Source organism: Giraffa tippelskirchi, chromosome 4 (genome assembly GCF_054371585.1).
Source record: "Giraffa tippelskirchi isolate mGirTip1 chromosome 4, T2T-mGirTip1v1.2.pri, whole genome shotgun sequence".
NCBI classification, from domain to species: Eukaryota; Metazoa; Chordata; class Mammalia; order Artiodactyla; family Giraffidae; genus Giraffa; species Giraffa tippelskirchi.
The window spans coordinates 148,296,424-148,311,047 of record NC_137278.1 but is presented as its reverse complement, the minus strand read 5'-3'; the positions used below and the strand labels follow the sequence as shown (position 1 = coordinate 148,311,047).

The 14,624-nt window shown below is 39.3% G+C and overlaps 1 protein-coding gene and 1 pseudogene across 2 annotated transcripts in view; both read left to right on the top strand.

Annotated features, from left to right (window-relative positions):
* The window catches only part of LEMD3 (LEM domain containing 3), a 91,919-nt gene extending 77,974 nt beyond the window's left edge, over positions 1-13,945 (top strand). For both annotated transcript variants that reach the window (XR_014081879.1, XR_014081878.1), the window contains one exon: positions 12,927-13,945. The gene's annotated coding sequence lies outside the window, so the exon portion shown is untranslated. The remainder of the gene's footprint in view (positions 1-12,926) is intronic.
* Positions 2,737-3,304, top strand: LOC145545127 (ubiquitin-conjugating enzyme E2 D3-like; annotated as a pseudogene).
* Positions 13,946-14,624: the final 679 nt, after the last annotated feature.

Below are 14,624 nucleotides of genomic sequence, written 5' to 3'. Positions count from 1 at the left end.
TGTTTCCAGCTGCACGCATTCAAGTTTCCTAGGTCATTGAGACTCAAGAAATATGGTTCTTCAATTAGCAGTATAAAACATTCCCTGGGAACATGTTAGTCCAAGCGGATTTGGGGCCCCACTCTAGACTTACTGAATCAGAAATTTTGAGTTGGGGCCTGGTACTCTGTTTTAAGGGCTTCCCTTGTGGCTCAGCTGGTAAAGAATCTGCCTGCAATGAAGGAGCCTGGGTTTGATCCCTGGGTTAGGAAGATCCCCTGAAGAAGGGAAAGGCTACCCACTTCAGTATTCTGGCCTGGAGAATTTGGGTCGCAAAGAGTTGAACACAACTGAGCGACTTTCACTCACTCTGTTTTAATAAATTCTCCAGATGATGCTGGTGGCATACTCAAGTTTGAGAACCATTGATGTAAAAGTACCCTTTGTGAGATTTATTTGCACCTTCTGATTATGATTTTTGGCTTCCATATTCTTTTTGAAACACTTAATACTTTTCCCCTCTTTTTTTCCATGACACTTGAGTACTCCTGATGAGGAAATGATTTACAACTAATGAGGAAATGATTTACAACTAAGGGACTAGACTGAAAAATCACACAAAGAAAGCCTGTCGGGTATTCTACAGCGTCGCTGTCAAGGCTCTGGCAAAGCCATAAACTGAAACAGTTTTCTTTGATGATAAAGTCAGCTTGCTCAAAGACAGTCTGTTCAGACTAACCTTTTTCTAGCTGCCAACTAATCAGTTTATTAAAAAACTATATAAACAAGACTTGCTGTTTCTAAACTGCAATTTTTCCCCTGCCTTTTCCCACCTCTTGCACATTTTTTTGTCTTTTTTGCTTTGATAAATTTTTGATTGTCTACCTGATGTGACTAAATTTGCATACAAGTAACTAACTAAATATTTCTGAGTATCCTTTCACACACCACAATTCTGTTACTGTTTTCTTTCTCCTACTTGTTACTCTTTTTCAGTCTCCTCTGCCAGCTCCATCCCCTTTACTCAGTCTTTTTAATTTTGCAGTGCTCTGGGCCATAGTCTAAGCTCCTCTGCTATTCTCTATCTAGGTATTTGCTCTAGATAGTCCTGTTTTATGGTTTAGTTGCTAATACGTGTCCAACTCTTGCAACCCATGGACTGTAGCCTGCCAGGCTCCTCTGTCCATGGGATTCTCTAGGCAAGAATATTGGAGTGGGTTGCCATTTCCTTCTCCAATATAGTCCTACCTGGGTCTAATAAATTACGCAAATTTTTATCTCCAGCCTTGACTTCTCCCCTAGGCCTAGACTTGTTTTTTCAGCTCGATCCTTGATATTTTCATTTGGATGACTAAAGGTTTTTCACCTTTTACATGCCAAAACAAAACACTGATTTCCATGCTTAACTGCCTCCAAACTTACTCTTCTAGTCTTTCCTTTCTCCATAAATTACATATCTTAAACTGAAAACCTAGGAGTTATCCTTTATTTCCTCTTTTTTCCTCAATTACCACATTCAATTAGTTAGTCCTTTCAGCTCTTCCATATCTAATCTCCAATCTATCCATTCCCTTGATGCCATCATTTATGTCTTACCTGGATGGCTATAAAAGCTTCCTAAGCTGGTTTCCTTGTTCCCTTCCCAGCAACAGTTAATGTGACATGCAGGAATCAAAGTTGTCTTCAGAAACATGTATCAGAACATGACATTCCCTAAAACAAAATCTTGCGATGATTCTCACTGCATTTCAAATAAAATCCATATATTTTATCATGCGGAGAAGGCAATGGCAGCCCATTCCAGTACTCTTGCCTGGAAAATCCCATGGACGGAGGAGCCTTGTAGGCTGCAGTCCGTGGGGTCACGAAGAGTCGGACATGACTGAGCAACTTCACTTTCACTTTTCACTTTCATGCATTGGAGAAGGAAATGGCAACCCACTCCAGTGTTCTTGCCTGGAGAATCCCAGGGACGGGGGAACCTGGTGGGCTGCTGTCTATGGGGTCGCACAGAGTCGGACACGACTGAAGCGACTTAGCAGCAGCAGCATTTTATCATAGCCTTCAAGGCCCTCTATACTGGACTATGCCCATCTCTTCAACTGTTTCTCCTATCATGCCTCAACTTTCTCCACTCATTCTGGTTTACTTTCTACTCCTCTGATACACAGCTTACCTTCGGGCCTTCATACTTGTTCTGCCTGGAATTCTGTTCCCCTGGGCCTAGATGTTTATGTTTGATGAAATTCAATTTACTATTTTGTTGTTGTTGCTTGTGTTTTGCTGCCTAAGACTTTGTGTAGTCCTAGATCATGATAATTTGTTTTCTTCTAAGAGTTTTATTATTTTTGCTGTCATGTTTAGGTCATTGATCCATTTTGAGCTATGTTTTATATACAATGAGAAGGTAGGGGTCCAGCTTCATTGTTATATATGTGTATCTGTTTTGGATGTCCTGGCACCATTTGTTGAAAAGACTATTCTTTGCTCCTCTTGAATTATCTTGTCACTCTTGCTGAAAATTAGGTTTGACAGTAAAAGTGAGCGTTTAGAGCCCTGTAGGGCTGGGCAGGCACCAGCTGCCCCACGGGGAGGAGGCTGAGTCCACAGTGTGAGGGAGTCCCCGGCCCCTCTGTGCCTGTGTCTGGTAGAGCCGGTGTAAGATGAAGAGACAGTCCTCCCAGCCACTGGGATAATCAAGAGTTTTGCCTGGACCTTCGAGCACACACCAATAAAGGAACCAGATAAAAAGCACAGACTGTGGTGCTGAAACAGATTAATAAGGAACTTAGTAATTTGGCCCGTGACCCTCCAGCACAATGTTCTGCAGGTCCAGTTGGGGATGATATGTTCTATAGGCAAGCCACAATTATGGGACCTAATGACAGCCCATATCAAGGTGGTGTATTCATTTTCCTTCAGACCACCCCTTCAAAACACCTAAGGTTGCATTTACAACAAGAATTTATCATCCAAATATTAACAGTAATGACAGCATTTGTCTCAATATTCTAAGATTACAGTGGTCTCCTGCTTTAACTATTCCTAAAGTTCTTTTATCCATTTGTTCACTGCTATGTGATCCAAACCAAGATGACTCCCTGCTGCTGCTGCTGCTGCTAAGTCACTTCAGTCATGTCCGACTCTGTGTGACCCCATAGACGGCAGCCCACCAGGCTCCCCCGTCGCTAGTGCCAGAGATTGCATGGATCTATAAAACAGAGATAAGTACAACAGAATATCTCAGGAATGGACTCAGAAGTATGCTGTGTGATGCTACCTTAAAGTCAGAATAACCTGCATTATAACTGGAGTAAACTTTAAATTACTCTTCCTTTTTTGATTTTCTTATCTGGCTGCTCCCCTATCAGACCTCATCTTTTTTTATTTTATTTTTTGTTTACCTCCCTCCATTCATTCACATGCTCATCTGAGAAGACTTAAGTTCTTTCAGCTTTGGACACTAACTGCTTTTAGAAACTGTAAAGTAGCTACAAGAGAACAGTTGCCCAAGATTCAGAATTTTTTTAAAAAATAGAGCATGTGTATTATGTGGCCAGTGTCTTCACTCTAACTTGGTTATGAGACTAAAACCATTCCTCACTGCTCTTACATGCTAAAGAATCATCTGAGAGGGAGGGAGATGGATGCTGAGTTGTCACATCAAGGGAAGCAGCATTATTCTAGCAGCATCCATTCTTGTTTAAGCCTTCCACTGTTAGAGATTTAAGGTTACATGATATACTTTATGCTTATAACTGATGTGGCTGGAGAATTGGTATTGAATTTATAGTATCAGCAGAAGAGAAAATGTGATGTATTTGATGCATGTCAATAAAGGAATGACTGATTCTGGTTCTACAGAGAATGGAAATTGAAAGTCAAACACCCTTTATATTCCAAAATAGGGTCTCAAAACATTTTATAATTTTCATTTAAATTGTTAGGAGGCTTGGAGTTATTAGTTAATCTGTCTTCCAATATACTGTTTAATATAGCAGAGAATAAATGATGCAAGTTGTCAATGGATGAGTGATCAACTATTAGCTCTGCTAGTAACTGATTTATTTTTCTTCAATAAAGTTGCATAAACCAATGAGTTAGCTGCCTGGATTAATCAGTATGGGAAACAATCTTTTGTAAATGCAAAGCTGTTTTTTGTATATACTGTTGGGATTTGCCTCATTGTTTGACATCAGATGATGATGTAAAGTTCAAGACAGTGAATATTTTGCCATGTTCAGTTAAAAGTGTGCAGTCTGTTACAAGTTGACATATTGATTGACTTGATTTCTACAGAATCAATAAGCTATTCAGATAGTGTAGCTTTAGTATGTTGCACATGATACTGGCAACCCAGGAGTTCAAAGATGCACTTGGAACCCAGCAGTTTTGAAACGTATATATGGAGTTTAAGAAATTTCCCAGGTGTACGCCCATCTAACTAAATTTTTTCTTCACCTTGCACACTTGACAGCTGAAAAGACTATAACATGGAAGTGACAATGGGTCAAAATTTACAAAATAAAGTACTGTTGTGCTGTGGGAGTTGACATGACGCTATGTTGAAGTGACTACCTATATGAGATACTGAGTTTTTTTAGTGGATTAAATATCCATTAAAATGGATTGTTCAGCCATTTACATTAATGAGCATTTAAGTGCAACAGATACCACGTCAGGTGACTTAGTTGAGTTCAGTTCAGTCGCTCAGTAATGTCCGACTCTTTCGACCCCATGGACTGCAGCACACCAGACCTCCCTGTCCATCACCAACTTCTGGAGTTTATTCAAACTCATGTCCATTGAGTCGGTGATGCCATCAAACCATCTCATCCTCTGTCGTCCCCTTCTCCTACCACCTTCAGTCTTTCCCAGTATCAGGGTCTTTTCCAGTGAGTCAGTTCTTCGCATCAGGTGGCCAAAGTTGGAGTTTCAGCTTCAGCATCAGTCCATCCAATGAATATTCGGGACTGATTTCCTTTAGGATGTACTGGTTGGATCTCCTTGCTGTCGAAGGGAATCTCAGGAGTCTTCTCCAACACCACAGTTCAAAAGCATCCGTTCTTCAGCACTCAGCTTTATTTATAGTCCAACTCTCACATCCATACATGACTACTGGAAAAACCATAGCTTTGACGAGACAGACCTTTGTTGGCAAAGTAATGTCTGCTTTTTAATATGCTCTCTAGGTTGATCATAACTTTTCTTCCAATGAGCAAGCGTCTTTTAATTTCATGGCTGCAATCACCATCTGCAGTGATTTTGGAGCCCCCAAAAATAAAGTCTGTCACTGTTTATTTACATTGTTTCCCCATCTATTTGCCTTGACCAGATGCCATGATCTTAGTTTTCTGAATGTTGAGTTTTAAGCCAACTTTTTCACTTCTCCTCTTTCACTTTCATCAAGAGGCTCTTTATTTATTTTTTTTAATAAATTTATTTATTTTAGTTGGGGACTAATTACTTTACAATATTGTAATAGTTTTTGCCATACATTGACATGAATCAGCCATGGGTTTACATGTGTTCCCCTTCCTGGACCCCCCACCCACCTCCCTCCCCATCCCATCCCTCTGGGTCATCCCATTGCCCCGGCCCTGAGCCCTTGTCTCATGCATCGAACATGGAATGGTGTTCTGTTTCACATATGATAATATACATGTTTCAATGCTATTCTCCCAGAACGTCCCACCCTCACCTTCTCCCTCAGAGTCCATAAAATTGTTCTATGCATCTGTGTCTCTTATTCTGTCTCGCATATAGGGTTATCGTTACCATCTTTCAAATTCCATATATATGCATTAGTATACTGTATTGTTGTATTATTAAAGAGTCTCTTTAATTCTTCGCTTTCTGCCATAAGAGTGGTGTCATCGGCATATCTGAGGTTATTGATATTTCTCCCGGCAATCTTGATTCCAGCTTGTGCTTCATCCAGCCCAGTGTTTCTCATGATGTACTCTGCATATCAGTTAAATAAGCAGGGTGACAATATACAGCCTTGACATACTCCTTTCCCGATTTGGAACCAGTCTGTTGTTCCAAGTCCAGTTCTAACTGTTGCTTCCTGACCTGCATACAGGTTTCTCAAGAGGCAGGTCAGGTGGTCTGGCATTTCCATCTCCTGAAGAATTTTCCATAGTTTGTAATGATCCACACAGTCAAAGACTTTGGCATAGTCAATAAAGGAGAAATAGATGTTTTTCTGGAACTCTCTTGCTTTTTCGATGATCCAGTGGATGTTGGTAATTTGATCTGTGGTTCCTCTGCCTTTTCTAAATCCAGCTTGAGCATCTGGAAGTTCATGGATCACTTACTGTTGAAGCCTGGCTTGGAGAATTTTGAGTATTACTTTACTAGCATGTGAGATGAGCACAATTGTGCAATAGTTTGAGCATTCTTTGGCATTGCGTTTCTTTGGGATTGGAATGAAAACTGACCTTTTCCAGTCCTGTGGCCACCGCTGAGTTTTCCCAATTTGCTGGCATATTGAGTGCAGCACTTCCACAGCATCATCTTTTAGGATTTGAAATAGCTCAACTGAAATTCCATCACCTCCACTAGCTTTGTTCATAGGGATGCTTCCTAAGGCCCACTTGACTTCCCCCAGGATGTCTGGCTCTAGGTGAGTGATCACACCATCATGATTATCCGGGTCGTGAAGATCTTTTTTGTACAGTTCTTCTGTGTATTGTTGCCATCTCTTCTTAATATCTTCTGCTTCTGTTAGGTCCGTGTGATTTCTCTCCTTTATTGTGCCCATCTTTGCATGAAATGTTCCCTTGGTATCTCTAATTTTCTTGAAGAGATCTCTAGTCTTTCCCATTCTATTGTTTTCCTCTAGTTCTTTGCATTGATCACTGAGGAAGGCTTTCTTATCTCTCCTTGCTATTCTTTGGAACTCTGCATTCAAATGGGTATAGCTTTCCTTTTCTCCTTTGCCTTTCGCTTCTCTTTTTCACAGCTATTTGTAAGGCCTCCTCAGACAACCATTTTGCCTTTTTGCATTTCTTTTTCTTGGAGATGGTCTTGATCCCTGCCTCCTGTACAATGTCACGAACCTCTGTCCATAGTTCGTCAGGCACTCTGTCAATCAGATCTAATCCCTTAAATCTATTTCTCAGTTCCACTGTATAATCATAAGGGATTTGATTTAGGTCATACCTGAATGGTCTAGTGTTTTCCCTACTTTCTTCAATTTAAGTCTGAATTTGGCAATAAGGGGTTCATGATCTGAGCCACAGTCAGCTCCTGTTCTTGTTTTTGCTGACTGTATAGAGCTTCTCCATCTTTGGCTGCAAAGAATATAATCAATCTGATTTTGGTATTGACTGTCTGGTGATGTCCATATGCCGAGTCTTTTCTTGTGTTGTTGGAAGAGGGTGTTTGCTATGATCAGTGTGTTCTCTTGGCAAAACTACTATCCTTTGCCCTGCTTCATTCTGTACTCCAAGGCCAAATTTGCCTGTTACTCCAGGTATTTCTTGACTTCCTACTTTTGCGTTCCAGTCCCCTATAATGAAAAGGACATCTTTTTTGGGTGTTAGTTCTAAAAGGTCTTGTAGGTCTTCATAGTACCATTCAGCTTCAGCTTCTTCAGCATTACTGGTTGGGGCATAGACTTGGATTACTGTGATATTGAATGATTCGCCTTGGAAACAGAGATCATTCTGTCATTTTTGAGATTGCATCCAAGTGCTGCATTTCGGACTCTTGTTGACTATGATGGCTACTCCATTTCTTCTAAGGGATTCTTGCCCACAGTAGTAGATATAATGGTCATCTGAGTTAAATTCACTCATTCCAGTCCCTTTTAGTTCACTGATTCCTAAAATGTCAACATTCACTCTTGCCATCTCCTGTTTGACCACTTGCAATTTGCCTTGATCAATAGACCTAACATTTCAGGTTCCTATGCAATATTGCTCTTTACAGCATTGGACTTTACTTCCATCACCAGTCATATCCACAGCTGGGTGTTGTTTTTGCTTTTGTTCAATCTCTTCATTCTTTCTGGAGTTATTTCTCCACTGATCTCCAGTAGCATACTGGGCACCTACCAACCTGGGGAGTTCATCTTTCAGTGTCCTGTGTTTTCGCCTTTTCATACTGTTTATGGGGTTCTCAAGGCAAGAGTACTGAAGTAGTTTGCCGTTCCCTTCTCCAGTGGGCCACGTTTTCTCAGAACTCTCCACCATGACCCGTCTGTCTTGGGTGGCCCTACACGGCATGGCTCATCGTTTCATTGAGTTAGACAAGGCTGTGGTCCATGTGATCAGATTGGTTAGTTTTCTGTGATTGTGGTTTCCAGTCTGTCTGCCCTCTGATAGAGAAGGATAAGAGGCTTATGGAAGCTTCCTGATAGGAGAGACTGACTGAGGGGAAAACCGGATCAGGTGACTTAACAAGATGAATGAATGAGAGGAGCGGGGCTAAGATGGCAGAGGAATAGGACGGGGAGACCACTCTCTCCCCCACAAATTTATGAATGAATGAAAGTCAATGCTATTGGAAAAAAAAAAGTGAATGTTTATTTCTGAACTCTCAGTTCTATTCCACTGGTCTGTGTATCTGTTCTTGTACTAGTACCACAGTATCATTTTTGTATCTATCTTGATTACTATAGTTTTGTAACAAGTTTTGAAATCAGGAAGTGTGAGTCATAGTTTTCTTTTTCAATGCTGTGTTAGCTATTCTGGATCCCTTGATTTGCCTATGAATTTTAGGATCAGCTTCAGTTATTTCAGAGAAGTCAGTTGAAATATTGATGGGGATTACGTGGAATCTGCACATCAATATGTAAAATGGGGAGTGTAACTATCTTAATAATATTAAGTGTTCCAAAACATGAAAATGGTCTTTCCGTTGATTGAACATCTTTAATTTCTTTCAGCAGTGTTTCATATTTTTCAGGGTATAAGTTTTGTGCTTCTTTTGTTAAATTTATCGCTAGGTATTTTATTGCTTTTGATGCTATTATAAGTAGAATTTTTAAAAAATTCTTTCTTAGATTGTTCATTGCCACGTATGTGGAATGCAATTGATTTTTGTATATTGATCTTGGGGTCTGCCACCTTGTTGAACTTGTTTGTTGGTTCTAATAGGTTTCAGTGATATCCTTAGAATTTCCTATATATAAGACCATATCATCTGCATATAAAGGTAGTTTTAGTTTTCCTAGATACCTTTTTTGGCTTAATTTGCCCTGGCTAAAACTTCCAATACAGTGTTGGTTAGATATGGTGAGAATAGATAGCCCCGTCATGTTCCTGAAATTAGAGGGAAAGCATTCAGTCTCTTTGGAGAAGGCAGTGGCACCCCACTCCAGTACTCTTGCCTGGAAAATCCCATGGACGGAGGAGCCTGGTAGGCTACAGTCCCTGGGGTCGCTAAGAGTCAGACACGACTGAGCGACTTCACTTTCACTTTTCCCTTTCATGCACTGGAGAAGGAAATGGCAACCCACTCCAGTATTCTTGCCTGGAGTATCCTAGGGACGACGGAGCTTGGTGGGCTGCCATCTATGGGGTCGCACAGAGTCAGACACGACTGAAGCGACTTAGCAGCAGCAGCAGCAGCATTCAGTCTCTTACCGTTAAATATAATGTTAGCTGTATGTTGTATCTTCATTTCACTGACCTCAAAGTATTTACATATTTTGTTTTATCAAGTTGAGGAAGTGCCTTTCTATTATATTTCTACTTCGTTGACTGTTTATCATGAAGGGTTGTTGGATTTCGTCAAATGCTTTCTCTGTGTCTATTGAGATGATCATATGATTTTGTCCCTTACTGATAACAGGGATTAATTTTCAAACGCTAAAGCAACCTTGCATTCCTGGGATAAGACTCAAGCCATGATCGTGGTGTGTAATCCTTTCTACATATTCCTGAATTTGGTTTGCTCATATTTTGTTGAGAATTTTTGTATCTTTATTTAACAGAGATATTTGGTCTGTAGTTATCTTTTTTTGGTGAGGTCTTTTGTCTGATTTTGGCATCATGGTAATACTGGTCTCAGAATGAGTTGGAAAGTGGTCCCTCCTATGTTTTGGAAGAGTTAGTGAAGAACTGGTATTATTTTTTAAATGTTTGGTAGAACTCACCATTGAAGTCATCAGGCCTAGGTCTTCCAAGTAGTTTTTTGATTACAAAATCAATCTTTTCACTTATGATATGTCTGTTCAGATTTTCAATTTCTTCTTGAGTCAGTTTCAGTAGTTTGTGTCCTAGTAATTTTTACATTTTATTTGTTGTATGATTTGCTGGAATAGTTGTTCATAGTATTCCCTTTTAATCTTCTTTATTTCTGTAATGTTGGTAGTAATGTCTCTTCTGTTACTGATTTTTATAATTTGAGACTTCCTTTTTTCTTATCTGTCTAGCTACAAGTTTACCAATGTTGTTGATATTTTCAAAGAATTGTCTTTTGCTTTGTTGATGTTGTCTGTTTTTCTATTCTCTGTGTCATTAATTTCCATTCCAGTCTATTGTTTCCTTCCTTCTACTTGCTTTGGGTTTATTTTGCTCTTATTTTTCCATTGTCTTCAGGTGGAATTTTAGATTATTGATTTGAGATCTTTCTTATCTTAATACGAGCATTTACAGCTATACATTTCCTTCTAAGCACTAAGTAGCTGTGTCCCATCATTGTTGTCATTTAGTTGTTAAGTTGTGTCTGACTCTTTTGTGACCCCATGGACTGTAGCCTCCTCTGTCCATGGGATTTCCCAGGCAAGAATAATGGAGTGATTACTGTTTCCATCACCAGGAGATCTTCCTGACCCAGGGATTGAACCCGTGACTCCAGCATTGCAGGCAGATTCTTTACCACTGAGCCACAGGAAACCTCTAGCTGTGACTTTTATACCTTTTGATACATAGTGTGTCTTCATTTTCATTCATCCAGAAGTATTCTAACTTCCCTATGGTTTCTTTTTTGACTTATTGGTTATTTCAATGACCCATTTGTTGTTTCATTTCCATAGTTTTGTGAATTTTCCATAATTATTTTTTTTATTAATTTCTGATTTCATTCCACGTGTTTGGATAGCATACTTTTATCTTAGCTTTTGAAGCTTGTTTTGTGGCCTAGCATACATACATCCTGTCCTGAAGAATGTTCCATGTGAACTTAAGAGGAATGTATATTCAGCTGTTGCCAGGCACCTGCAGGTGCTCTTGGTCACCACTGACTCCCCCGTCTGATTTTATCTTTGATTTTCTGCTTTTGTTTCATTTTCGGCTTCTAAGGATTTCTCTTACTTTATTGCCAGATCGGTAATTCTTTTAAAAAGATGTTTTTCATGTTTAATCCACTAAAAAAGATGTTTTACATTGGGAGGTTTATTCAGAACATCTTACTCCATCATTTTGCTAGAAATCAGTTCTGCTATGCTATTTATTATTGGTCCCATCTTTGAAAATCACTCATGTTTTTTTACAAAAAACAATACCAATCCTGGAACTGGTGATTGAATGTTCAATGGGGATATTCTGTTTTAGACGGTGATTTGACTGATAGGTACACTTTTATCAGTTCAGTTCAGCTGCTCAGTCATGTCCAACTCTTTGCAACCCCATGGACTGCAGCACGCCAGGCTTCCCTGTCCATCACCAGCTCCTGGAGCTTACTCCAAACTCATGTCCATAGAGTCAGCGATGCCATCCAACCATCTCATCCTCTGTCGTCCCCTTCTCCTCCCGCCTTCGATCTTTCCTAGAATCAGGGTCTTTTCCAATGAGTCAGTTCTTTGCATCAGGTGGCCAAAGTATTGGAGTTTCAGCTTCAGCATCAGTCCTTCCAATGAACAGCCAGGACTGATCTCCTTTGGGATTGACTGGTTGGGTTTCCTTGCTGTCCAAGGGACTATCAAGAGTCTTCTCCAAACACCACAGTTCAAAAGCATCAATTCTTCGGCACTCAGCTTTCTTTATAGTCCAACTCTCACATCTATACATGATTACTGGAAAAACCAGAACTTTGACTAGATGGACCTTTGTTGGCAAAGTAATGTCTCTGATTCTTAATATGCTCTCTAGGTTGGTCATAACTTTTCTTCCAAGGAACAAGCATCTTTTAATTTCATGACTGCAGTCACCATCTGCAGTGATTTTGGAGCCCAAAAAAGTAAAGTCTGTTACTGTTTCCATTGTTTCCCCATCTATTTGCCATGAAGTGATGGGACCGGATGCCATGATCTTAGTTTTCTGAATGTGGAGTTTTAAGCCAACTTTTCACTCTCCTCTTTCACTTTCATCAAGAGACTCTTTAGTTCTTCTTCACTTTCTGCCATAAGGGTGGTGTCATCTGCATATCTGAGGTTATTGATATTTCTCCCAGCAATCTTGATTCCAGCTTGTGCTTCATCCAGCCCAGCATTTCTCATGATGTACTCGGCATATAAGTTAAGTAAGCAGGGTGACAATATACAGCCTTGACGTACTCCTTTCCCTATTTGGAACCAGTTTGTTGTTCCATGTCCAGTTCTAACTGTTGCTTCTTGACCTGCATACAGATTTCTCAGGAGGCAGGTCAGGTGGTCTGGTATTCCCATCTCTTTAAGAATTTTCCAGTTTAATTCAACAAGTAATGTATGAGACGTGAGGAAAACTTTTCTAAAACAGATCAAAGAAAATAAATGGAGACAATCATCTTTCCTTGATAGAACAACTGAATATAGCAAATAGGCTCCCTAATTCCTCCTAAAGTAGTGAAGAAGTTTAATGCAATTCCAGTAAAGGTTTCCATAGATTGGGGGGGGGGTGCAAAAGTAATTGCGGTTTTGCCTTGTTGAACTTTGCTGTTCAACAGTGCCATTTAAGAATGTACTGGAATACATTATTAAAATAAATGTGCTTATTTTATACATCATTTGATTGCACATTTACTGCTCATGTTTTTTTGCTAATGACTTATTGCTGTTTATTTTATATTTATTTTAGACTAGGGAAATTATGTCTAAAAGCAAAAGACAAAAAGCAAATTTGAGTGATTTTCTTATTTGAGTTCAAAATGTGTCATAAAGCACCGGAGACAACTCACAACATAAACAATGCATTTGGCCCAGGAACTGCTAATGAACATACAATGCAGTGTGGTTCAAGTTTAGCAAAGGAGATAAGAGCCTTGAAGATGAGGAGTACAGTGGCTGGCCATCAGAAGTTGACAATGACCAGTTGAGAGAAGTTAACAAAGAATTCAACATCTACTATTCTACAGTCATTCAGTATTTGATGCAAATTGGAAAGGTGAAAAAGCTCAGTAAATGCGTACTTTGTGAGCTGACCAAAAATCAAAAAAAATGTTGCTTTGAAGTGTTATCTACTTTTATTCTATGCAACAACAACGAACCATTTCTTAATCGGATTGTGACATGCAACAGAAAGTGGATTTTATACAACAACCAGTGCCAAACCGCTCAGTGATTGGACCAAGAAGAAGCTCCAAAGCACTGCCCAAAGCCAAACTTGCACCATAAAAAGGTTATGGTCACTATTTGATGGTCTGCAGACTGTCTGATCCACTACAGCTTTCTGAATCCTGGCGAAACCATTACCTCTGAGAAGTATGCTCAGCAAATCAATGAGATACACCAAAACTGCAACACCTGCAGCCAGCATTGGTCAACAAAAAGGACCCAATTCTCCACAACAGCACCCTACCACACATCACACAACCAGTGCTTCAAAAGTTGAACTAATTGGGCTACAAAGTTCTGCCTCATTCACTGTAGACCTGACCTCTCACCAACTGACTACCACTTCTTCAAGCATCTCAACAACTTTTTGGGGGGAAAATGCTTCCACAACCAGCAGGAAGCAGAAGATACTTTCCAAGGGTTCGCTGAATCCCGAAGCACAGATTTTTATGCTACAGAAATAAACTTATTTCTCATTGGCAAAAATGGGTTGATTGTAATGCTTCCCATTTTGATTAATAAAGATGTGTTTGAGCCTAGTTATAATGATTTAAAATTCATGGTCCAAAACCACAATTACTTTACTAGTAAATTAATATCTTGGGATTTTAAATGAATTTATAGAAAATCAACTGGAAGGATAAACAAAGAGTAAATTATTGAATTAAAATATGATTAATAAGGAGAGATTGGCATCAGATGTTAAAGGAAATTAAATCTGTGTTAACATTGTTGAACAGATATAATAGTCAGACAACTAATGCTTTGAAACAGATATTTATGAGTGCATAACTGATACCAGAAGGTCACTTAAATCTATTTAAGGGGGACCAAATTTTCATAAGTAGTTTCACTAGAACTTTTAACTTAAAATTTTTTGCTAAGACTACAAAAAACCCCTTACTTTCTTATAGTTAACTTATAAAATATTTTAACTCTTAGAAATGTTTTTGACAAAATCATTTGAAACATGGAATGATAATCTTCACTTCATGTTGGCTGTTCTATAATTGAATCATTTTACAAAACATCCCAGATTTCATCCATTTTTGAAAGAGTATCTTCTAGTCAAATCTTGTATCTTTGACCTTTTGTTCTTGTCAACTTTAATAGCTAGTTGAACTGATTGACACAGTCTATGGCTCTGCTCATGGCTTGAATAGTTTTCCATCATCTTTATCAATTTCATGAAATGCTACATATTTTGTGAGACTTGCAAGTT